The sequence below is a fragment of the Ambystoma mexicanum genome, chromosome 11, assembly GCF_040938575.1.
Source record: "Ambystoma mexicanum isolate Mex_15411 chromosome 11, UKY_AmexF1_1, whole genome shotgun sequence".
Lineage (NCBI taxonomy): Eukaryota > Metazoa > Chordata > Amphibia > Caudata > Ambystomatidae > Ambystoma > Ambystoma mexicanum.
In genome coordinates this window covers 1,344,034,975-1,344,062,067 of record NC_090934.1, presented here as the reverse complement: position 1 = coordinate 1,344,062,067, position 27,093 = coordinate 1,344,034,975, and the positions used below count along the sequence as shown (strand labels likewise).

The following is a 27,093-nucleotide window of genomic DNA, read 5'->3' as shown; positions in this document are numbered from 1 at the left end:
ACTGCACTTACCTAGAGCATAGCTGCCCTGATTGCACTTCCCCCTTCCCTCTCCCTTGGCACTGCACTCCCACCCCGACTCCTCTTTCCCCTGCGCTTTACGTCGTCGCACTTGCACGATCTGATTGACACAAGGCCTAGTAAGATCGTTTTGTCTTGTCCTCCCTCTGTCTCCCCCCTTGTCGTGCCTAGAAACACTTGTGTACAGGTGCGTTATAAATGACATAGATCATATCATATGATCACATGGGGGAGTCTGGTGCTACTTGAATCCACTGGAGACCCCCTCTACGGTCCATAAAATATAACATACAGGCAGAAAGGAGAAACCTGCAGAGCATAGGAAATGGTGCTTTTCAACTAGTGGGCACCGAGCGCCACAGACTGCAAGTCTCCATCAGGTAATGCCAGATAAACATGCAAAACAAATGTGTAAACATAGCTTGGGGGTGTGATGCGAGTCAGATACGCATCGAGACAGTGGAGCTCTCCATCATTCCAATGCAGCAAGAGATCGTGCAACAGAAGAATTCAGCAGTGGCATTCTTGGGTAGCCCCGTCCCGGAGAAGAGCGGCCATGATGGAAGGGTCGCCTGACTCTAAAATGGGTGCTAGACCTTACATTCTCTGGGTGGGGACAGCTGCGACCCGTTGCGGCACAAGGGAACTCATAAGGAGACCTTGTAGTTTGCTCTTGTCCCTGCCAATCAAAAGACTTGCTCTTTGTCAGCACACAGCTGCCACATCTCTCGCTCACAAGCCCTAATTACAATTCCAAGTAGAGTATAAAAGGAGGGCAGTGTAATGCGGGAGTGTGGCAGTTAGAAGCATGTTGGACAACGCAGAGGGAGGAGAGCAGAGCGTAAGGCGGAGTAGAGAGGTGGGAAATGTTGGAGCAGAGCGATGGAGAGAAAGTGAAAAGGAGGAGGTGGAACATTTGATCTCCTCTCCCTCCTCATTCAATATATATCTAGAGAGAGGAGGAGGCAGTGGTAGAAGTGTACCGAAAATTGTAGTGGAACTGTGGTCTCGGCAGGGGAGAGGGTAGGTGGAAGCCTAGTGCAACATGTGACAGGGTGTTGCAGCCGGGGCATTGCAATAGTCTAAGTGACTAGTAACTAAGGCCCCTATTACAACTTCAAACTTGCACAAGGACATGAATGACAAATCCTATGTATAGAATGGTGAATATGGTTGAACAAAGTAGAGGAAAAAAATAAAAGTAGTGGAACACTGCTCCCGACCGTTCACTTCCATCACTGGGGGAGCAAGAGGCAGGACCTTTAAAGAGAGGAGGTAAGTTACGACATCTAGGGGGAGACGAAGGGGAGGAGGAATACCCAGACAGGGCAGAGAGGAGGTGCAAGAGAAACACCCATCTAGAGATGGAGGAGCAGCACATGGAGGTAGAGGATAGGGAGGGGATGGAAGAGGAATATACAGCAAAGGGAGGAAGTAGAGGAGGAAAACCAATAGAGAGTGAACAAATATTGAGGAAGAGAAGAAAGGTAAGGGAATGAGATGGAGGCGAGTAGACTGTTGGAGCACTTGAAGATTCGGACCAATCGTACCAAAGCTGTTGGAGACGTGCCAGATCAAGGGTCAGAGCGAAGTTGCAGATGAGACTAGGGGAGGTTCTCTGTAGCCGTGCACTAATGTGGGGTTGGGGTGGGTTGCATTTCCAAGAGAAAGATTGTAGATCCATGGGGTCCAACTGTTTGTGCAGTGCCTGGCCCTAATCAGACGATAAGTGGTAACAGGATTGATGTACCTAATAGCAAGCAGACCCCGATGACCCCATGCACAATCCAAGAAATACACAAAGCCAAAAGAGTCATGCAAACTATACCATCCCACAGACACTGAGCGACTGTTGGACTTGCCCAGGGAGGCAGTCTTGAGTTAAGGAATAAAAGGCAGGCCTGAGGGCCGTGGTCCTAGAGGAAGTGAAGGACCTGGTTAGGGTGCAGGGCCGTTGCACAGCTTCTAATCCCATCACTGTTAGTTTAGTGAAACCTAATCCCTTTGGCAGCAATAATAAAGGACCAGAGAATTTTAAAGTGGTTTGGAGCCAGTTAATCCACAATACACTTGCATGTGAGCACGCAACTGATTTGTGTGTGCGGAGCATATCAGAATCCTTGTCATTTGCCGGAACAAGTGTCTGTTTTTGCTGAACTGAGTCCTTGCGGAAATTGGGGGGTTTAAAGCATGTTAGTCTCATGCTCAGCACACCAGTGCAAGTTGTTTTATACAGACCATCATTTAGCAGAGGCCCTGCATATGAATGTAGGATTTTTAATCATATAGTTGTATTGTACGAACAGCCAAACCATGCCAACTACACACTATGTAGAAGCGAGTACATAAGTAGAGATGAAGAGAGATGTCGGTGCACATCTATGCAATTCAAGTGTTGTCATATTTTTGCATACATTTTTGGAGGCTTTCGTATGCGTAAATTGGATCCTGTCTAGGCCAGCGAGTGTCCTCGTGTGAACTAGCTAGTCTGTGTTTGTGCTTCCTGTGGAGTTCCAAAGAGGCACAATAACTCTTTTACTAAAAAGGATTGCCAATAAATGGAATTCCATTACGCCCCACATGGCTGAGCCCAGTGTGCTTTTGTATGACAATCTCGCTAAGCTTACCCGAGCGAATATTTCTTCCCAGAATGCATGCAACCACCTGCAGACTTTGAGCATTTGGGAGCGGTTTTCCAAATCCAGCTCAAATCTTCCTTCAGTGGAACCTTTGGTGTTTTTTTGGGGTGACCAATTGACCCTGAATAACATCTTTTGGCTGCGGCAAGTATAAGTTATGATCTTTTGTGGACTTGAATGTGCGAGACGGCATGTCCACTCATCAGCATAGAAATAACGATCCAGTTCCTCTGACGGATTGGCCCTGAGGTCCCCGGAGCCTATCAGCCTTGCACCTCCTTAACAGTGCTTGGCATCAGTATTTGGTAAAAGTTGGGTGTCGAGGAGGATCCAGTTGTCAAGCTCCTCGTGGTGGCTCGAAGGGTAGGCCTCACATGAAATGATTGCTCTGGTAAAGGCACTCTTCAGTAAGTTGTATCGAGCTTGTTCGCTGTTCATTAGTGCCTATTTGAACGTAGATGTATGAAATGTACTCTCTACTCGCCCCAAACGTGATCAATAGACAAGATATCCAGGCAACCTAATTATCCCAGTTTAGCATGCTTCCCGCATCGTCTTTCATCCGGGGTTATTCCAGTGACTGATGGTTGAATATTACCTGGTCATCGGACTGCGTACTCGCTTAGACCATCTGCCAAGAAGGTGCCCTCGTGGTTCAGTTGTGACTATGCTATGATGCATAGAACTCCGAACCTCACGTTGGCCCCACCTTTGGGGGGGGGGGCTAAAAGACACTTATCACAGCATCCGTAATTGTGTGATGGATCACGCTTGCATATAGATTGGTTTGGAAAAAACGTCAGAGCACACATTTTGCTTAAAAATATCTTTTTTAAACTGCATCTGCATAATAAGGGAACATGCCTATAGAAAGGAGCATAAGCAGATGCAAAATAAACAAAGTTTAAGAAATCACTGGTTGTATAGTCCTTTTTTATAGAAATGTAAAAGCGCTTTAACAAAATAAAATACAAAATCTTAAATATATTTTTATTGTGATGCCATTTTCAAATGTCAGGTGTGAAACAGCATATGGTATGTATCCATTTTCTGTCAAAACATCTGAAAATTCCTAAAATCTGTTCTGGAGTATCTGGTTAGTATATGTTTGGACACTCCAAAAAGAGTGCATAAAGTATGAAAAATCTGCCTCTGGGATTATGCAGATTTGGGGGACGAGCCTGTTTTGCAGAGGGCCTACTCTCTTTAAATTTGAAAAGAAATGTAGCCTCACATTTGTAAAGGGAAATGTCAACACACACTTGCTTCATGCTGCTCATTTTATTTGAGATGTTGTAAGGTTTGGAAATATGTTAGGAACGTGGGCCTTAACTTCCCTACCCAGGATTTGAATTTGGTTGAAACAGGTTTACTTTTTCCATTTATTAAGTTTTAGAAACGATCTAAATGAATTGAAGCATCAATTGAATCATCAGATTTAATATCTCATTTCCTAGGCAATGAGGCTCCTTTTCTTGTTGTTGGTGGATGCAGGAGTGTGTGTGTGACAATGGATATAAGTGGGGAGCAGAGGGGGGGGAGACGATATTAAACAGTGGCAAGTTTTTTAAAAATATTTCAAATTTTTAAAAATGTTTTGTAGGGAGTAGTTCGAGCGGTAAGAACGGTGAGAACATTTCAAGTAAAATTTGGATTGTGGAGAGGTTACGGTTCAAAACCTGTATGGTGGTTATGAGGTCAGTGATGGAATTCTGCTCTTTTCTTTACTCGCCTTAATTGGCATTAAGGACTTAAAGCGTGTATTTGCATTGAAGTATATGTTTTTTTTTGTAGATTTAAGACAATATTGCACCGACATAAAAAATAAAGGCGTCTGATTACCCTCCCTTTTTTTTAATCAAAAATGATGGTTGCTTCTGGCCAAAATTGATTTTACGTAAATGAATGAACTGCTGTTATTTATCAGTGAATCAGAATTATTGTCATTTCAATGTAAATGCCAAACTTCGGACAAATACATTTACTGAAATGAGGACTGCCGAATACATTACATTGCAACTGAAATCCTTACATGTACCCATTTAAATGTTCAATCCTTAATTTATTGGCTCACTGGCTCAGAGGTTTATTTTATATGCCCTGGCTTAACTTTCGGTGGTAGTATTCAGCCCACCACTGCTTCTTCAAGGCTTAACAAATGCCTAAAATAAAATGGGTACTGACACCCTTGCCTGCTTTCACAATCAATGGTACACACCAACACTTTAGGACCCTTTAGCACATTCTACTTCCCTGTCGTGTACTCTAACCAGAAAGAGGCCCTCGAACCCTTGCGCTGACCCGCCGCGCCATGCCGGATTTGTTGGTTCGTCCGTTCAAGCATTAGGTTATCAACATCCAGCATGGGAGGAAATCGCGTGTTTGTGCGATTTCTGTATTCACACTGTGTAGGTGAAAGGGTGGGGAGCACATTTTAAATATTTGCACAGGGAGTAGAGCAGGGCAAGACTTTGCTGTGACACATCCCTTTGTCAGAATTCCTTCCTGTATTGTTAAAGGGCTGCGTTCGTTTAACAGAACACTCGCCCGATCTCGGATATATTTCTGTGCAGTTTCTTTTTAAAATCTCGTGCGTTTATTGCTTTGCTTTGCTTATTCCATAAAACTGTGCATTGTTTTACACAAATTCCGTGTCCAGTGCAGGGGTGTTGCTAGGTCTGGAAAAGATCTGGGTCTATGCTAATGTCGGGACTGTCGGGACTCTGGTTGAAGGCCCAGATAGAAGCTCAGTGGCTACAACCAAAAGGCTAGCTAGCCCAAAAGACCTCGGGTTATAGCCCCTTGCGTCCCCCATAGCAACACCACTGGTCCAGTTTATTGAATCCCACCTGTACATTGCAATGGTATTAAGTCACAGAGGCGTCCTCTGCCGTCAAAAGCACGAAAATGGTTTGTACAGCAACAAAACCTGTAGCTTTTAGAGCTATATCTATATATAAAGCAGAAAATCTGTTTGTTTGTTCCTTATACAATTGCACACAGTTGTAATTGTTTATTTATAACGCGCTTAATACCCAGAGGTTTCTAAACGCGGACCTGGGGATCAAACCTGTGTTGCGCTGCGTCATCCTGCTTGCAAGGCGAGTGCCTTGCCCCTGAGCTATCCTCCTGGTTCAACAACTCTGCACCAAATTTTGCATAGTTACTTGTTAGGACCCCCCAGACATTACTGGCTACATGACCCGGGGACACCCCTTTCCCTAGATTTCAGCCCCTTCACACATGTGACTGTTGCCTGAAATCGGCGAAAAATCAATGTGGTCGTAGAAGGACCGGTCAAAGCTCATTTTAAGCGTCTTGATGCGAAGAACAAAAGGTCCCAGAAAACCACGTTTCAAGGCCTAGAACGCACCGATTTGCCATTCAGTGCGCTGCGGCAGGGTGAGGCGACAGGTGGTGTGAGCACACAGAAGGTCCCAGTAGGCTGCAGCACACCAACACTCCCCTCCCCTCCATGTCTTCTTCGAGGTATGTCATCCAGCCACACACACCCGTTCTCAGTGACATTTACGTCAGAGTGCAAAGCACATCAAGCGATATACGACTCAGAAGAGCCACCCACAGGATCATTGATTTTCAACAATTGATGAGTGTTATCATGTCGGTCTAAAGAACCTGTGTCGAGTACGGGTACTTTTTAAAAATATTTTTTTTTTTAGTAAAAGCATACACTAATAAAAAGTGACTCACTTTCTGTTATGATGATTCAAAGTGGCAATGTAGTAGAATTAAAATCAATGGATAGTTCAATAGATATTTTACACAACTTCCAGGTGTTCACCTTATTGGGAAGCTGTCACATGCCTCTAATGAGGAGCAGGAACTGGCCTTGGGTGAGGAGCAGGGGTGAGACTCTGGTGTGGAGCACAGATAGAATGTGGGTGAGGAGATGGGGTGGGACTTGGGTTTGGCATGGTTATGGGCCTCTGCCCAGGTAAGAGGGCAGGGATGAGCTCCAGGTGCACTCAGAAGATGTGTTTGGGGATGAGGAGTAGGGGTGGGCTGAAGACGATTTGTTAAGGTTACCTGTTTTAGGGTTAGGGCAGGGGCTATGGGAGGTATTTTGCTCTATGAGCTATTTTCAAACTATGCCACTGTCACATTTGGGTTTTTCGAATTTGTATTTTCTTTTGTAGACCCTTCTCTTCCCACCCATTGTCCCCTATTCACCCGCACCCTTATTAACCTCATCCACAGCCCCCATGCCTGTTTTGGGGCACTTTTGCAATTCCATTTCGAAATCCAGTTTCGTAGTTTGGTAGTTTAAAAAGAATATATATATATATATATATATATATATATATATATATATATATATATATATATATATATATATATATATATATATATATATATTGCGTGTGAATGCATTCACACTCCTGGTATTGGGGCTGTATACTGAGGCATTGGTTGCCATTAAAAACGAGCATTAGCAAAGCAAATAGCATTGGCTTTTTAATAGGCATTAGATGGGCATTTTCTAGGCAGTGCCATCATATGCTTACTCACACTATTTGGTAGCTGTTGCCATTTTATGGCCAGGTAGTACCATTTTTGCAGTGTCTGGCAAATGCCTATTCCCAAAAGCCTAAACTTTTTTTGCCAATGCTTGCTTGGTTTTCTTAGGGCGAGGGGCTGGTATTTTTTGTTGTATGTAGTTCCATGATGCGTTCCCCCCCCACTCCATACAAAGCTGGTCGATTTTGGGGTGGGAGGGGGCATTCAGCTATGGAGTGTATTCAACCTCGCAGTTGAATAATGGCATGGACAACTCGAACTTCGCTCTAGTTGTCTCCGATGCCACTTGAAGCCTGTCAATTAATTATACATTTTGTTTGTATTTATATTCAGGCGAATGCAGATAATTCTTGTTGGGGAGCAATAGAACACTGAGGATTACAGTACACTTCTGAGCTGGCCCCAGAGGGAACAAGTTTGGGCTGTGGATATGGGAGTTCCTGGCCCACAGCAGTGGTTTTAACTTGGGATATAGCCGCATAGTTGATAGCTCCTGTGAGAAACCACAAGGTGTCTGACCCGCTAGTCCCTGGGGGTGTCTCTCTCAGGTGGCAAGGGCACGGCCACCACCTTTGGATACAGACCCTGGGGGTGGACCAGTGTGGCATGATCACCTGGGAGAGGGGTCCTCAGGGAGTGGGACACCTTGTGGCGAGACGTGGTATCCCACCCCCTGTAATCCCTTTGACCCATCCTACCATGTAGGATAACTGGGAACTGTAGCCCCCCCTCCTTTTACGAACAGTGCTACATAGCCACTCTGGGAGAAAACATACTAGTACCCAAACAATGTACCAGACATGTCCCATTACCATGGTCTGGCAGAGTCAGGCAATCGCTGCTAATGACGCCCACCTGATCTCCATTGAACTTCCCCACATGGATAAAAGGCAGAGCACGAGAGCACACTTTGAGCGAGGCAGAGAACACAAATGAGCAGTTTCTTCCAGGCAACAGCTGAATGGATGGAGAAAGATGAAAGGTCGAGAAGAGAGAAAAAGGACTAAGATGCCCTTGAGCTGTTCAACGAATGATCATTAAACTCTTGAGGATTTGGAAGCAGCATGTGTAAAGCCAGGAAGCGAAGCAAGAGAATCCTATTCTGTGTGTACGAAATACCTGGGGCCTTCCTGCATGACTAGCTGAGTCAGCAGGAGGAACAGCAGCTGCCGTGGTATGGTCCTTGGCTCCTGGATCAAAGCCAAAAGCAGAACCTTCAACGCAGCTGATGAGTTGGGAGGAAGTGTAAAAGGTCAGTCTGTGTTAATGAAGGTTACAAGCATCGACAATGTATCCTCAGCAAACACTGAAGCGTTTGATGGAAGACGCAAGTAAAATACAGAAAGCTGTGTTTAACATTTTAGGAGAGAAACGAAAGATAGAAGTTTGCAGAGTGGTCCAGCACTGCGTGAGTGCTCAATTGAAGGTCTCTGGTGAAAGGTGTCTTACAAAGAAACAAAGCAGTGAACATTTGATATTTGAATAGCGACATTCCAGATGAAAATCTGATACTAGAAAATCGAAGTGGTCATGCAAAGGTTTTAGAAAAATCCTTTGCACAATTGAAAGTCTTCGATATAAGTGGACTACTCATTAAAGTGAACCCTACTAAGGCCCGAGCCCGGCTGAGGTAGGCCTATTGGGGTTGGAAGTCATAAGTGGGGCTGAGCCTGGCTGATGTAGACCCGTTGAGACATTGTGTAAGAAGAGGGTCTGAGCCCGGCTGAGGGAGACCCAAAGTGAATGTTACACATGAAAACAAAGAACAGTGCACTTTTGAGGAGAGAGAACTTTGTGTTTTTTTGTAACCCACAGAATTCTGCGAGCGAGAGACTTGCGGAGAACAAGAGACTTTATCGCAGAGGTCCTATTTTATTTTTGAACTGCATCCTGGTGCTCAAATAAACTAGAGTGTGTTCCAAGCTCACGTGTGACGCCATGTCCGTGCTGAAACGTGGGGAAGGGGAGCTTATCACTCATATGTCCTGACATATTGTTTCTTGAACACTTTCTTTTGCGTACATCATTTCCCCACCCCCTTTGTATTTAGAAGTAAGGATAGGCAATAGGTTTATTAGTATAGGCCCTTTTTTATTTCAACAAGACTCCACGAGGACTGTTTTATTTTTACTTAGCCTGCTCCTATCCACAGATTTAGGGTTAGATAGGCGTTCATCCAACCCATTGAAGTTCCATAAACACCCTTGAACTGTGATCGGTTGTGTCTGTCTTCACCGTTTGATACCATGCCTTCCTTACACTCCCCATTTTCATTATTTATATTGTCTTCTGGCTTTGACTGCCTTCCTGGCAGGTTATAAGAAGATTGAGACCATAGCCTAGATGCTTTATTGTTGCTTGAGTGACATTGTTCTCCTAATGCATGCTGGTGTGCTTTATATATGGGGCAAATTATCCTCTTGTTCTACGTTCCAAGGTTATTTATTGAAAGGCCTCTGGAGTTCTGCGATCATATAAACCGAACTCCTAGGAGACTTGCAATATGCTTTCAATGGACTGTATGTAGTGGCTTGTTCCATATGTAAACGGTCACGCTATCGTCTACTTTCGGACTTGGTCGATTGTTTTCAAGCAGCATCTCATTTGTTGAAATGTGGAGTACACGTAAAATCTGTTCGGCTGAAATACAGACCAACATGCAGCGTGGAATATCTGGCAAACAAACATTTAAATGGGTCTCACACAAATGTTCGAGCCACAGTGACGTGTTGCAAGCTTGAACCTAGGACCACGAAGCAGGGTCACAGGAAGTGATGCACTTAGGTAAGTGACCACTTAGATACTGCTTCCTGTCCAGGCAGCGGACATGATATGATGGGGATGACTGGTCAAAAAGTGAGAGCTGGGTAAAGCAGGCTAAGAATGGTGAGCGGCCTGTGACCAATTCACCCAGAAGAAGCAGAACTAGTGATAGCCGAGGAATGTTTCCCCTTCCAGTTTAGTTAAGTTGGGCTGGTTTTTCCTCATCCCAGATCCCCTTTTGGGGCGCCCACACAAAGGAAAGGAATGGGCACTTGGTAATCTCCCTCAGTTCCAGCTGTCCTGAGTGGCCATGGCCAGAGTAGGCTTTAAGGAAGGGAGATGCTGTAAACCTACATTTGACAGCATTAAATAGAGCTGTGCACACTTCCAAAGTCAGTCTTGAAGCCCTGGTTGGCCCCTGACCCTGGAGTTAGTGATGATCTTACCTAAGGTCGCACGCATAGGTACACTCATCCATGACAGGATGAGAAATGTTAATCTTGATTGATTTAAAACCTTTAAAATGCGCACATCCTTGCGCAATCAGGCAGAGTGAACTTCGTCTAGGCCCAAGTGGGGAAAATGAGAGCAATGGAAAAGGTCCTCTTTATCGTTAAAGGAAAGCTTTTTCCAATTTCCTGAACATACAGAAGGAATCCGCAGAGTGAATTTCCAAGGGCAGCTGATGCAAGAGTCTAGGCCCGGCCTCGGGAAACGCCTGCCACCTCTCGTGGTGCAGGAGTACACGGAATAGTGATTATGTATTTATTCCCCGCCCACAGATCTCTGACTGGGTTCCAAGGAGTGATCTTCCTGCTCGAGGTGAGTTGGGACCATCTCACGAGTGCACTTTTATATGTAAGACATGAGAGCCTGAAGATCACGCTGGACTCACAGGCAGTGGAGATCCAGGCAATAGGAGGAAAAAGGCACAACTGTTGGGAAGTCTAAAAATAAGTCTGGCAGCGCCCACGATTTGTGGATTCATGAAGGCCACCTTTCTGCATAGACCACCAAATCCACACTCCAAAGTTCTCATAGGCGTTTTTTAAACGCACGTTTCCTCGGCATATCAGCAGGGCACGTTCTATTATTGAGAGAATTGTTTCGCTGCAGCCCGAATAGTTTCTGCTGCAGCGCCATCCCAATGTTGCCACCATTTTTAAATATGAAGTACATAGCAGCTTAGTGTATTTTACTCTCACTGTAAGGCACACTAGTGTAACTGTTGATGCTTTCCCAAATAAAATAGTAACAACAATGCGTTAACCATTTCTATGTAGTTCCACATGCTGTTTTCCTCCTGCTTCTAAGCGCTGTAGGAATGGGTGTTATAATTGCATATGCATAGTTCAATTATCAACTTTGGGGTTTGAAGGGGCTCTGGGAGGTCCCCTGCCAAACACCTTTTTAATTGTTCACGTTGCATGGTCGCCTGTGCCAGACTGAACATCTGTGGGTACATCTGAGGCTCTGTCTTCTTTCCCTGCACAGGCATTTGACGGATTGACGACACACACACACACACACATGCATGCAACGGTATACAATGATGGTTTGTCATCTCTCACGTAGTAACCAACAATTGTAGCATAACAAATAATGAAATAACTGATTGCACAGTTTAATCCTCAAAGGCAAGTTGTTTTTTGTATTCTAGGTTGGCTCCAGTCTGCTTTTGTGTCTTTGTCGGGTTGTGGTCTAGACACTGCGATGGTTCTATTTCAAAGCATCTTGCTGCACTTCCATCACAGCTCTGTTTTGCCAGAGGCAATCCCAAAGTTTAACCAGTGAAGGTGTTGGGGAGGGTTTGCCATTCATGCAGGGTTTGCCCGGGAGATGCACGAGGTAAATACTGGTCAGGACTTTTTATCCAAGCTTTATGGTAGAGGTTTGATACTGTTCCCAAAATGGGCCAAGAGGGCTTTGTTAGTAGACCTGGTCAAACAATGTAGGCAAAGTTCTGAGGAGGGGAGCGAGTTGATGTAAGATGCATACTATTGCGTTAAATAGAATTATTGGTATGGTTTCAATATGTGCATCGCTTTGTAATTCATGTTGGTTCGTTTTTTGCAGGTAAAGGCTCTTTAGTAAAACCCCATGTATCTGACAAAGCATTCAAACCCCCTAAGACCTTGGAGTAAAAGTTAACAGTGGGATAACCGTGAATCTACTGTGGACCACATGTGTACAGATGACTGCAGGCTCACTCCAAATGTCCACCAAGTAGTTTTCAGGTCAAATGCGAAGCCGGGCTACCAGGGTTTTAGACGTAGTCAGCCCAGGGCTGGTAGCAGCCCAGATGTTGAGCTAGCTTCACAAGGGCACACATTCTAGGGTATGTGATTGTGTTTTTAATCTACCACATTCGTGGATGCCTCCTCTCCCATAATCCATTTCTATATAGTACCCTCAAAGGTAACTGGGTCCAGATGTCACTCTGTGCCACAGAAGATGACTTGTGTTAAACGTATCAAAAGCGACATTTGGACAAGGGACTTCTCCTCTTCAAGATGTGCAACTAACAAGGAGTGTGCCCTCAAACTGCTTTTTCACTGGTATTACTCTCCGGTTCGACCCCACCACTTCTAGCCTTCGATGGACCCCAGGTGCTGGTGAAATTGAGGGGTGCGTAGGACTTACCTGCACATGTGGTATGACTGTCCCATCGTTGGGTCTTTCTGGGAGGAGGTGCTTACCTTTGTCGAAACCATCACGAGCATTGAACTACAGAGAAACTCCGATATGATCTTACTGGGCTCCCCGGTCCAAGGGGTTTATACAAAATCAGGGGCGATGTCTAAGCTACTGACCCAGTTCCTTTTGGCAGCCAGGATCACGGCGGCCCACACTTGGAAGGCCCGTTGCTGCCTTTATGGTGGGTCAAGACGTGGGATATCTTGGTTGCAGATAAGGTTACCGCAGCCAAAGATGGCCTATAGTCATTTGGGCTCCCGATCCTGGAATGTGATCGAGACTTACACGAGCGTACTATGTACTTGCTCGGATTTAAAGTTGTTAAACCAAGAAGTATAAAAACGGTGTGAACGGTAGCTAGTGGTTGGAATCAATCACCTGTCAAACGCTGTAGTCCATATTGCATGGTTTCCTGTTTTTGGCTGTATTCTACCCTGACCTGTAAAAGGTTTGGTTCTTTGAAGTCAGGAATGTATATGAACTCCGACTACAGCACGCTAGACAGCTAGTTATTTTGTGTTTCATAGCAGAGAATACACTTGAATATCAGTTATTGCTTCATGTTGGTCAGAAGTTCATGAAGCCATTTGAGCAGCTAGCTGGTGTGTACTGCTTCACACTGCTCTGGTGTGGTGCAAGCCGAAAGGCCAAGTAGAGGTGTGACTTTTTTGACGTTGGCACTGGAGGAGCTATGGATGACTCCTGGCATTGAACAGCAGAGACTGAGGGACTCTGGGTGAATGTGGGCCTCAGAAGGAAGTGGTACTGCATACGTTATTTAGTTGCAGGGGAAGTGTGGGCACCACACTCTGGCTTGTTTTGACGGATGGAAGTCTCTGAATCGGTTAGTTTCAGGGGGTCTCTGAGTTCCCACACAGTCACTTCTGTGTGCCAATCAGCAGGGAAAGAGGACAGTTGATTTTATTTATCCCAGCAGTGACCCGCCCACCCCAAAGACTGGGAAAGTGAGCTCTGATTGGGGTTTTACACTAGAAGGCAGGAAGTCCAGTTACACCACTGGACTATGGAGAGCTTTACTTTCTGAAGGTCATGGAAACTTTTGCGAGATTGGTGCATTACGCCTTCTGATAAGTTTGATTAGATACATGGATAAGTACCTTGAACAGGCCATCTGTATGTTTGTGACCTGGGGAGATAGTAAAGGCCCTGAAACCCAGTCGCAGGGTTGCATCCATGCAAATGCTTTGTCAACCAATGAGCCAATCAATGGATGTCGACACAGTTAACTTTTCACGTGCTTCTTCCCGAAGCCATTCTCGTTATGTTATTGTTATTGTTATTTTGCATTTATATAGCGCCTTATATACCATTGGTATGGTCTGAAGGCGCTGGTAGGTTGAACGCCCTTGGGAACCGAAGTTCGGGTCAGTAGAGAGAGTAGAGAGAGTCCAAAAAGGTGCGTGTGCGCACCAGGTATGTGTGCAGCTGGTGCAGAGTTCAAGTGGTAGCTGCTTCTTAGAGGTAGGTGTGGTGATTGAGAGATCAGGAGTATGTGTTCGCTCTGGCCGGCTTTATCCAGAACAAGTGTGGCTGCGTTAGGCCTGAGGAGAACGCCTGGCTGGGGGGTGTGAAACCAGCAATGTTTATTTAGAGTGATGTGGAGTGAGCGGGAGATGTAGATATGAGAACAGTTATACCGAATGGTGTCATAGTATCTCTGTGTTCTAGTTGAGTGGTGGTGTAAGGGAGAGAGTAAGCGTGGGGTGTGGTATGATGTATGTTTTTCTAAGTGCAATTGGGTACGCTTCTAAATGCAAGTGGGAACAAATTCTAAATTTAACTTTCTCAGAGAGGCTATTGGGTGCAACTTCAAATGCAATTGGGTACACTTCTAAATTCAACTTTCTCAGAGAGGCTATTGGGCGCAGCTTCTAAATGCAATTGGGTACACTTCTAAATGCAATTGGGTACACTTCTAAATGCAAGTGGGTACACTTCTAAATTAAACTTTCTCAGAGAGGCTATTGGGTGCAACTTCAAATGCAATTGGGTATACTTCTAAATGCAAGTGGGGACAATTCTAAATTAAACTTTCTCAGAGAGGCTATTGGGTGCAACTTCAAATGCAATTGGGTATACTTCTAAATGTAAGTGGGAACAATTCTAAATTCAGCTTTCGCAGAGAGGCTATTGGGCGCAACTTCTAAATGCAATTGGGTACACTTCTAAATGCAAGTGGGAACAATTCTAAATTCAACCTTATCAGAGAGGCTATTGGGCGCACCTTCTAAATGCAATTGGGTACATTTCTAAATGCAATTGGATACACTTCAAAATGCAGTTGGGTACACTTCTAATTGCAATTGGGTAGACTTCTAAATTCAACCTTCTCACAGAGGCTATTGGGGGCAACTTCTAAATGCAATTGGGTACACTTCTAAATGAAAGTGGGAACAATTCTAAATTCAACCTTCTCACAGAGGCTATTGGGGGCAACTTCTAAATGCAATTGGGTACACTTCTAAATGTAAGTGGGAACAATTCTAAATTCAACCTTCTCACAGAGGCTATTGGGGGCAACTTCTAAATGCAAGTGGGAACAATTCTAAATTCAACCTTCTCAGAGAGGCTATTGGGCGCACCTTCTAAATGCAATTGGGTACACTTCTAAATGCAATTGGGTACACTTCTAAATTCAACCTTCTCACAGAGGCTATTGGGGGCAGCATCTAAATGCAAGTGGGAACAATTCTAAATTCAACCTTCTCAGAGAGGCTATTGGGCGCAACTTCTAAATGCAATTGGGTACATTTCTAAATTCAACCTTCTCAGAGAGGCTATTGGGCGCAACTTCTAAATGCAATTGGGTACACTTCTAAATGCAAGTGGGAACAATTCTAAATGCAAGTGGGTACACTTCTAAATGCAAGTGGGAACAATTCTAAATGCAATTGGGTACACTTCTAAATTCAACTTTCGCAGAGAGGCTATTGGGCGCAACTTCTAAATGCAATTGGGTACACTTCTAAATGCAAGTGGGAACAATTCTAAATGCAAGTGGGTACACTTCTAAATGCAAGTGGGAACAATTCTAAATGCAATTGGGTACACTTCTAAATTCAACTTTCGCAGAGAGGCTATTGGGTGCAACTTCTAAATGCAATTGGGTACACTTCTAAATGCAAGTGGGAACAATTCTAAATGCTAGTGGGTACACTTCTAAATGCAAGTGGGAACAGTTCTAAATGCAATTGGGTAGACTTCTAAGTGCAATTGGGTACACTTCTAAATACAATTGGGTACGCTTCTAAATGCAATTGGGTACACTTCTAAATGCAGGTGGGAACAATTCTAAATTCAACTTTCTCAGCGAGGCTATTGGGCGCAACAATATCAAATGCAATTGGGATCGCTTCTAAATGCAATTTGCCTCAGAGAGGCTATTGGGCGCAACTCCTGAATGCAATTGGGAGCACTATTAAATACAGTTGGGCACACTACTGAATGCACTTGATAACACTTTCTAAATGCAATTTGCCTCAGAGAGGCTATTGGGCGCAACTCCTTAATGCAATTGGGAACACTTCTAAATGCAATTTTCCTTAGAGAGGCTAATGGGCGCAATATCAAATGCAATTGGGAACACTTCTAAATGCAATTTGCCTCAGAGAGGCTATTGGGCGCAACTCCTTAATGCAATTGGGAACACTTCTAAATGCAATTTTCCTTAGAGAGGCTAATGGGCACAAATATCAAATGCAAATTGGGATCGCTTCTAAATGCAATTTGCCTCAGAGAGGCTATTGGGCGCCACTCCTGAATGCAATTGGGAACGGTTCAAAATGCAATTTTCCTTAGAGAGGCTACTGGGCACAATATCAAATGCAATTGGGATCGCTTCTAAATGCAATTTGCCTAAGAGACGCTATTGGGCGCAACTCCTGAATGCAATTGGGAGCACTATTAAATACAGTTGGGCACACTACTGAATGCACTTGATAACACTTTCTAAATGCAATTTGCCTCAGAGAGGCTATTGGGCGCAACTCCTTAATGCAATTGGGAACACTTCTAAATGCAATTTGCCTCAGAGAGGCTATTGGGCGCAACTCCTGAATGCAATTGGGAGCACTATTAAATACAGTTGGGCACACTACTGAATGCACTTGATAACACTTTCTAAATGCAATTTGCCTCAGAGAGGCTATTGGGCGCAACTCCTTAATGCAATTGGGAACACTTCTAAATGCAATTTTCCTTAGAGAGGCTAATGGGCGCAATATCAAATGCAATTGGGAACACTTCTAAATGCAATTTGCCTCAGAGAGGCTATTGGGCGCAACTCCTTAATGCAATTGGGAACACTTCTAAATGCAATTTTCCTTAGAGAGGCTAATGGGCACAAATATCAAATGCAAATTGGGATCGCTTCTAAATGCAATTTGCCTCAGAGAGGCTATTGGGCGCCACTCCTGAATGCAATTGGGAATGGTTCAAAATGCAATTTTCCTTAGAGAGGCTAAAGGGCGCAGTTCAGAGAGAGGCTATTGGGCACAATTTCTAAATACACTTATAGGTTATTGGGTACAACTTCCAAATGCAAATTTCACATACTGAGGGCAGAGTTTCAGAATGCAAATATAGGGAATTTACAGTGGCGATGCTTTGTTAGTTGAGTGGTAGGGTAGTATGGCCTGAAGTAATTGCTTCTGGCCCCGCCCTTTCCACACTTACTTGATGTTGGCTTCTTGCTTCTCCTGCTGATACCTGCAGATACAACCTGGAGCCGTCTCTGTAGGAGCCGTCCTTTGCTTCAGGTCCTTAGCTGATGGGCTGCCAGGCAGAGGGCTGCCCTGGAGGGACTGGTAATGAGTGCAGATCTTCTCGTCAGGGCCAATCAGGGGCGGGGGCGGACTGGGAGGCGGGTCGGGAGGGGGAGAGAGAGCGCGAGGGCCGGGGCAAGCTACCGTGCACGCGGGTGCAGGGGACCTCTAGAGGGACTGGATGGGGTCAGGATCAGGGCCCAGAAGGGTCTTGCGTGTGCTGCACTCACCTCGAGGCGTCCCGAAGGAAAGTGGCATTCGAGGTGAGTTGCAGAGGCCTAGTTTCTCCGAGGAAATCGGTTGGCCAATCAGGGGCGGGGGCGGACTGGGAGGCGGGTCGGGAGGGGGAGAGAGAGCGCGAGGGCCGGGGCAAGCTACCGTGCACGCGGGTGCAGGGGACCTCTAGAGGGACTGGATGGGGTCAGGATCAGGGCCCAGAAGGGTCTTGCGTGTGCTGCACTCACCTCGAGGCGTCCCGATGGAAAGTGGCGCTCGAGGTGAGTTGCAGAGGCCTAGTTTCTCCGAGGAAATCGGTTGGCCAATCAGGGGCGGGGGCGGGCTGGGAGGCGGGTCGGGAGGGGGAGAGAGAGCGCGAGGGCCGGGGCAAGCTACCGTGCACGCGGGTGCAGGGGACCTCTAGAGGGACTGGATGGGGTCAGGATCAGGGCCCAGAAGGGTCTTGCGTGTGCTGCACTCACCTCGAGGCGTCCCGATGGAAAACAATGCAAGATCAGTCAAGTTTCCAAACCCTCTCCCTCACACTGACACAATCTCTTCTAGCTCACCCTGCCTCTGACAATGCCCCACAGGCAAGCCATGACTTTGATCATGCAAACACACTCACTCAGAGGCGTAATGCACCGCTGCAGAAACACCCTGGTGGACTATTGAAAAGGGACCCTTTTGGGGTGGAGCACCAGACTTCATGAAGTTTTTTGGATGGACGATCTGATGTGTGCAGTGACTTTGCAAGTAAGACCATTGATGCTCACTCCGACCTTGGAAGTCCGCAGTAGAGCGTCACAGAGGCATGGCACAGTGATCAGCTGCTGTGCAACACAGAATCTTTACTTTCGCACAGAATTTTTGTCTTGCTCAAAAAATGTAAGAATCAAGTGGTTGAACAAAATAGGCAGAATTTGTGATTTGTTTTCAAAACAGGTAAAGGATTGCCTAATCTTTCCAAGTGATGTTACACTGCATGCCATCAGGTGGTGGACAGCATTCTTTAAATGGTCTCCACACGCTTTAAAAATGGACCCCCTCCCCCCTATGGTTACCAATTCAGTATTCTCAGTGGTACTGAATTGTTTTAGATATTATGGAAGTCCATGTTTTGTAGTATAATAATGCCAGCTTGTGTCTCTGGAATTGCTTGATCACAATCTTCTTGCATGTGTATTAAGGAATTGATGTCAGTTTTTTTTAATTCTGGATTTCTTTTCCAGAAGACTGCAAAAATGTCCACAAAAGATTCTCCAGTAAACGTGGCTTAATCAATGTTTACAAAGAGTCTATTGTTCGATGTGAGTTACTGCAGGAATAAGTTGCTCGTAAGCACGGTCATAAATTGGGGAACACTATTGTGTAACATTCAATTCATTGATCAAACTTGGAAGGAGAATGAATCTCGCATGAAGTACTGCGGAAAAAAAGTGGTACTGCTCTATTACTTTGGTGCGCAATACCCAACCCTACAGATAAAGGGTGCATTGGCCGCTGTTACGCCCCCTCAAAATAGGCAAATACTGCCAAAATATAAAGATAGGGAGTAGAAAGACTCATCAAAACTTAGGAAACAGACACTCGGAACCATGTGCTCCTGCTTTGACCCACACTGCTCCATGCATGTGTTTGCACCTGTAGTGCACGTAGTACCACAGGAAGAAACTGCTACTAAAGCTGCCTGATCAGAAAGAACTAAACACGCATCTTTTAATGTGCACCAATAACTAGGTGCAAAGACATAATTATAAGAAAAATATTTCAGTTTTCCACTTAAAATGTATTTTTACTCGCTTAGAAAATACTTTCATTGGGAACTGGACTCACATTTTTATTCCCTAAAAAATAATTTTACTCCCAATTTTAAGAAATAGGGAGTAAAATACTCCTACTTCCAAATCTCATCTGGAGCACTGACGAGCCCGTAGTTGCTTTGGCCAGTTCAGTTCCTGGTTGGGGAAGTGATGAGATGCACAAATCTAGGTGAGAAAACCATCCACAAGGCAGTGCGAGGACTTCGATCATCTAAGTTTTCCCCATGCCACACTTGTGTAACTGAAGCATCTTTACCCGGGATGTGGAATTGGTCTTGTAGACAATGCCATATAGTTCATCTTGGGGGCAGGACATTTGTTTGCACAAGAAACCGTCGGGTCATTTCTTCATAATGAGGTGTGCTGCAATTGCAATCTACTGTACAGTTTGTGATACTACACAACACAGCGCATGCTGCCCACAGTTGCTGTTGCATGGTTACCCTCTGCTGCACCTAGCGCATGTGGCATGCGTTAACTGTGCTGCACCGCTCCGCTCTATGGGGTGTCTCTTCCATCAGCTGCATGCCAGCCACATTGAACGCTGCACAAGGAGCTGGCCGTAGGCAATCCCTATACAACACACTGCCACAGGGCCCCCCACGCTGTCAGTTGCACTCGCGCGGCGAAGAGCAGCGATTGACACTGGCGAACAGGAAGTGTGGAGGAGTAGCTTCAGTTTCGGACAACTTTTATTTTCTGTGCATTCAACAGTGCAAATATGCAGGTGGGCATAGTAGCTTTTTTTTTTTCTTCTTAGAAATGGATCAGCCAGTGCACAAGTTATCTAGAGCATGTGGTCCTACATTGCTTCGTTATCAATGCATCTCTACTGTGGTCAGCTAATCTTATAAAGTTTGTATATTTTACCTTTGGTGAAATTGTTTGTGTGGGTCATTTTTGTTATTAGTGTTCAGTTCAGTTAACCTAAAGTTTTTATGGCATTTTGTTCTTTATGAGCTATATGGATAGTCTTTCTGCACCGGATGCTGTACGTTGGCCTGGAAGATGACTGTTTTACAGAGCAAGTACCACCTTTTCGGTGGTTTCCATGAACTGTTTCCACATTTCCATCGCCTTTATTTATTTGTCCTTTTGTAGAGCGCGCTAGGCCCTTGGGCACCAAGGCGCTGGCTACAGAGTTGATACACCTTGATCATGCTACGAGGGGAGGGGGTGCATTCATCGTCTTTAAGATGCTTGGGAGAAAGTGCAGGTTTTAAGCTGCTTGTGGAAAGCCGAATAGGAGTGTTCCACTCTCAAACGAGGTGGTACCGAGTTCCAGTTCTTTGCGGCGATTACCGGGAAGCAAAGAGGCCTTGTTGGGTTCCTGGGAATAAATCTGTAGATGCATCTTCTGTGGAATCATTGGGGGATCCAACATGATTATTTAACACCGCTCAGGTTTATCCACTTGCCTACAAGCGAGTGTTTTTGCCCATTTGACCTGATTGTTGCAGAAATATTCATGCACTTTTCACCAAAATGTGCCCTATAGAGAAACATGTCGCAGTGTAAACCTCCTGCTCGCCATCCTTTGCTGATATTAGACATGGTAGCCTCACTGGCCCTCCAATTCTTTGCAGCCAAAGCCTGTACACGTTTTTCCCATCAAAGATTAGACTGTAAGCAACTTATTTGAATTGAAGAAAGGCTTAGACACAATATTGGTAGGGTGATAATCGAGTTGAATTCACTTTATTCTAATCACTTCAAAAGTACCATACATTTTGAGTTCTGAAAGCATGTCACAATATGTAACTCATGTGAGCATCCTTGTGCTTGTTAAAAGGTTTAACTTGGTGTACGGTATACTTTTTTTATTTTAAAGAGTAGAGTGAATTTATATGAATGTCATTTTACTTGATCAAATCCACTTGGGGAATGGTTGTGTTTTCTTATGTACTTTTATGGAATATTTACTACTGAAAAAAGATTGGATTGATTGATAGTTATCCCTGGGGTGGAGGAGGATGCGAGGTGCCAGGGGAAGAGGGAAGGGTATCCACTGCTAAACACTAAAAGGAATTTCCTTTAGTAAACCTTTAGGTGAGCTACTGCAACTGGAGTTGATGGGAAGATTGTATTTTTAAAACCTTTTATTTCATTTGGTACTTTAGCATTTTCAGCGGTTGCTCTTTGATACAAGTTTTAGTTTTTTTTGTCTTAGTAATTGTTAATTTCTTTGCATACCATAATAAAGGGGAACTATTTTATGCTGTGGATAAACTGGCAAATGCTTGCAGTTTTAAAAAGTGGCACGGTGAAGGTCTTGTCCAGGGCTGGTGTTACGTGATGCCGTAGACAATCCCATGTTGATCTTTGGGAATCTTGAGTAGTAAACGCACACGTACCTATAAATTGATGGTACAAGAACAGATCATCTACTAAATCCATCTGGTCTGAGTTTTATCAGCATGTGTAGCCCTCGGACAGACCTATTCGGTTTCTTGCTTTACTGGGTATTTCTCTCACCTCCGCCTCCACTGTCTGTATTTCTGCATTGCAGATTGGTTGACCTTCTGTCCCACTGCTGACATACAGAATTTTTTTTTAATCAACGTATTTATAAGCACCGGATGTTAAAGAATAAATGTTATGACCATGGGATTGTAGACAAGACCATTTTTCCCCTGTTGAGCTTTCCAAAGATCTAAAGGTGCATCACCTGCAAGTAGATCCCGATTTGACTCTCTAGATAAGGGCGCGGCCCCGTGAAATGTCCAATCTCTTGTTGGAAGGCGGATTATCAGACCAGGGAGAATTTTCACATAACAAACAAAGCGTGCAAACCCGCCTTTGCTTCTAACCATATGTCCTCCCATGTATGCACAGTGTTTCCAGCGGTGTGTTTGTTGGCATTGTGTTGCTAGAGTGGAATTTGCACAGCGTGTCCTCTGCATTTTTTCTAAATGCGGTAAGGAGCATTGTTTTCCTTTTGTCAATAATGTTGTAGTGACTGGCCCCCTTTCACTCTTCTAGACTTTATTAATCAGCGGCTGACTGAGTGCACTGAATATTCTGTGTCCCTTTATGAAGACTCCTGGTGACCGGCATGTTTGTACGTCTTTCTGGTTCGGTCGCCTATTTCTGTTCGTACGTGCATTAATCGCAGCTGCACATTTGTGCATTTTTTAGCACTGTTGGTTCGTTCGACATGTAATTTTATGTTGGTGTCTCCAAGCCCCTGTTGTAATGTGAGTGGTGCTGCAGTTCCATGCTGCACCTCAAACTGTATGGATTCTACTGCTATACAGTTACCAAAGGGCTCCATATCATCCAGGACACCGTCCTCTACGTGTGGGCTTTCCTTTGCACATCTATTGCATTCTAGGATCTTGCCTTGATTTACATAGATTGAATACATTGTACTGAAGAAAAACGAAAGTAAAAGCAACGGACTGGGTTATGGCATCCCAGCTGACCGGCAATACACTTAACTACAGATAGTTTGGCATTCTGTATTGCCCTGGGTTGGGATTGTGCAATTTGTTTGGTAATTGTTTGAGCCAAACGTTGTAAACCTGCAGACATTTTGCTGATCTCTCAAACCCAGGTGTTAATGTAATTTGCAGGTTGCCATTTATGGTAATAGAAGTTTTATGGCCTGTGAAGTTTGGAAACTAACTCGTCCATTTTTGTTATTTTCGTTTTACCTTTGGGTGCATTGTAGCACCTCACAACTCTTTTAGACTTGAGCAAACCCACAGCTGGATATTGGACAATAATCGGATTTAATCATATGTGTTTAGTCAGATTTTGGATGTGGGTGGGTTTGATAAGGAAATGTGGCCAATGAGTGAAACGAGATCATGCAACATTCATGTTTCAGGGTTGGAATGGAAAGGCTTCAACCCCTCAACTTTCGGACCCTGTGATGCATGTGTATTTTAAGAGAGTCCTGTTGTAGTGTTTTCCTATCTCGCCACCATGCTGCTTTACAGCGGCTTAGGAGCTTTTTGACATACAATGCAAGAATCTGCAAACCCACCAAAAATGCACATTTCTGATGGGCGTATCCAAGATCTAAAGCGTCACTGCCCCACTGCAACTTTGCTGGGGCCCTGGAGAAAGCCCTCTGCCCCACACGCGATGTTCTGCAAGCAGGGTGCCCGGTTGGCCCTGAGGGCACTCATCTGAGGGGAAGATTTACCTTCAGGGGTAATGTGCATGCTGTACTGTAATAACTGTATACACATCATTGTGTAACTTTTCTTTTTACAGACTCCTTCTGCGGTCAGAAGCAGCCATGGGCGTTGGCCTGTAATGGAAAAATGGGACTATACGTTGCTTGTGATAACTTACTATGAACAAGTTCTCATGTCGCAGCCCATGTCACTGAGTCGGCACAACCATCTCACACTGATTTGTTGTGAGAAGGCTAATGCGACAGGCTGTGTTGTGTTTCAGAAGAAAAGCTTACATTAGTTTCTTATGGGGTTGGTTTTTTCATCGCCCGCTGTTTAAAAAAAGAATCATAAATACACTGCATCAATGTTTTTTTTTATTTTTATCTACCTTCTCACAGTGTTGAGACCAGGTGTGTGAACTTTACATGATTATCTCAAATAGTGTTTTTGACCCAAATCCATGTCACGTGAAACAGATTGATGTGTCCGTTATGAAAACCATGAATAATTGAGAATCTGGGTACATGCAAAGGTATTGGTTCAGTTACCTCAAAGTGGATATCTACAATCAGGTGTTTAAACGATTAAGCAGACTTTCAGGGGTGAGCTTGGGGGGGGGAGGGGGGATCCTCTGTGAAGATCAATGTGTGTTGTGTATAAACACTAAAATCTCTGGGGCATTCAGTAAAGTGGGAATTGGCGCTCTTTAGTCTAGAAAGGGTCGCCAAACACAATTTCCAAGAATGTTGGGCTCCACCAGCACAGTGCCAGTCTACAAATAGAAATCTCCAGACCAAGGACACTTTACCCAGGAGCAGTAATCCGACCAAAAGCCCCATAAAACCGAACCGGCAAATCACCCAGAAAGTCACAAATAACCAGAGTAAGATCAAGTGATCTGCACCCCGCGCCCGCCTGAAGCAAATTTCCAAATAAAACAGAACGAGGATGCTGTTCAGAGTGGAAAATCCTGGAGGAAAGTATGCTCTTGTTAAAATAAGAAAAATGCACATTCTGACCAACTCAGCAGACGATCCTTAAGTCTTCTGGAACATTTTTGTGTGGCCCCAGAAGAGAAAGATAGAGGTTCATGGCCTGAATGAGAAACGTTATTTTGGTGTGAAACATTGCGTCCGAACATGATCTCACCCTCTAGGCATGGTGGTGGGAGTGTGATGTTTGGGGGTATTTTGCTGCCCGGGTGGAAGAGTTTCTATACTTTAAAAAGCAATGTATCCTGCGCTCTATCCGAAGATTCTCTAGGAGAATGTTAGGCCATCCATCCTTGCATTCAGGCAGACCTGAAAGTGGATCATGCAGCAAGACAATGACCCTGAACACAGAAGCAGACGCAGAACCGATGCAGAAGAAGACATTCTGTGCATTGTAGGGCGTTTCTTTGACCTAGTCAAGGTTGGCACCGAAACGGCATTGAAAGGTTGTGGCATGACCAGAAGTGAGCCAGTTGAGGCTGTCGGATGTCACCAGTTGAGGCAGTTCTGTAAAGAGAAACAGGGAATACAATCCAGAAAACTGATTTGACAGACTGCCCAACCTTTAAAGAAAATGCTTCGTTTAAGTCATGGCCTATCAAGGGGGCTGCCTCCAGCCACTGAATCTGATGGTTGACATTATTTTTCACATTATATTACATTTTGAGGATTACTAGAGGTTTGAAAAGAATAATTTGAGTCTCCTCTCAGTTGTATCTATTGTTGCCACGACTTGGATAGACAACCAACCATATTTTAGATTTGCTATAGGTGAAATAAATGAAAAGCAGAAGGGGTTCACAAACTTCCTGCACTTATACACTGTACATTCTCTCTCCACTGTCTCTGAAGAATGTTCTTGTGAAAATGTCTGTTGTGGCTTTTTTTTGTTGTTGTTGTAAATGTTGCTTTATTGGTTTTACAAAAACAAAGGAGAAAAATAAAAAAGAACGAGAAAAAACAAAAGCCAGAAGGCAAAAAGTAAACGCAGAAAAATACACATCTCCAGAAGTATATGTCAGTCCAATCTAAGGAGAGTATAACATGTTATTGAAATCACATGGTTTGGTGACAGTCTCATGTTTCTGGATGTGTCACCTCCACTGTTCGCTTCAACCCACTCCCGCCCCTCTCCCCCACTTGGGTTAGTGTACATCATATGTATAATCGTTTAACGTAAGTACTAGGAACTCACAGTTAACACAGTACAGCGTCTGGCAGCACCATGGCGGCTGGAAATTAGTCTTTCACCTCTTGTAGTGTTCTTTGAGTTTTGCATCATAAGATCAAGCCTTTGAGGGTTCCTCCAACTGGGAGTCAGAGGTAGGTGTAATATATTTACTCTTGAAGTCCATCCATAGGGTTTCACATTTGGCTGCTGTATTGTGCAGGGAGGCAGTGATTGTTTCCATCACGTAGATGCTCGTGGCCAGTTTAATCCATTCGTTCTTTCGTGGGACTAAAGGAGATTTCCATTTGGTCGCTATTAGGGCTCTCGCCACCAACAATAGTTGGGGGGCCAGGCCTTTCACTCGGAACCAGTCCTCCTCGTCCTTTTCAAGGCCAAACAGCACAAGGTAGGGGTCAAGCTCCCTTTGGGTCTCATGTACCTCCTTGATCCATCCCAGGACTTCGGTCCAAAACACTTTGACATGTGGGCAGCTCCACCACATGTGCCAATAGTTAGCAGTTTCGCCACAATTCCTCCAGCATCTCGGGCTCATGGACTGGGACATTTTAGAAAGTCTGAGAGGATCATATTGCCACCTGTGTAGGAGCTTTATTGCATGGAGTTTATATTGGTTGGATATGGAGGATTTAGGTGCCGCTCTACACATTGTCCCATTGATCAGGGGGTATCTTTTCGCCAAGGTCCTTTTCCCATCTGGCCCTAAGAGGATCCGTGGTTCCTCCTCTCGTCGCTAATAGCGCCTGATACATCACAGATATAAGGCCTTTCATTTCTAATCTGGAGTCTAAGAGTTTCTCAAAGGCGGTAAGGTCTCTTTTGAGTTTTTCTCTCCATTCAGGTTTCGTTAGTACCCCTTTTAATTGGATAAAGTGGAATGTCGATATATTGCCTATCCCCAATGCCGTTGTCAGATCCGGTAGTGTGATGAACAAGTCCTTTCTTTGGAGTTGCCCTACCCTTTCCAGGCCCGCCTCGTACCATGACTGGAACCGCTCCACATTCGGGATATGGTTGTTTATACCGGGAGACCACAACTGACTGAGCGGAGATGGCCAGGTAGTGATTTCGTGCATCTCTTTCCCAGTGCGCCATATGTTCCATATGGTGCTCAGTATGGGGTGGTTTTTGATTTTCTTTTGTACCCGTTGGTATGGTGACATAGCCCTTCTGCTACTGTGGAGGGGGACAGGTAGTGATTGTCCATCTGTACTCATTGAAGGTGTTTGTAGTCCCTGAGGTGTGGGATTAGGACGCGCAACTGGGCGGCTTTGTAGTAGGTCCTCAGATCGGGAAGTCCT

General features: G+C 44.7%; 1 protein-coding gene across 11 annotated transcripts in view; it reads left to right on the top strand.

Annotated features, from left to right (window-relative positions):
• Positions 1 to 27,093, top strand: part of RAB27A (RAB27A, member RAS oncogene family) — a 538,796-nt gene that overhangs the window by 440,662 nt on the left and 71,041 nt on the right. For 3 of the 11 annotated variants that reach the window (XM_069624866.1, XM_069624871.1, XM_069624869.1), the window contains one exon: positions 4,263 to 4,356. The exons of the other annotated variants lie outside the window; for them this stretch is intronic. The gene's annotated coding sequence lies outside the window, so the exon portion shown is untranslated. The remainder of the gene's footprint in view (positions 1 to 4,262; positions 4,357 to 27,093) is intronic. 11 annotated transcript variants of the gene reach the window in all.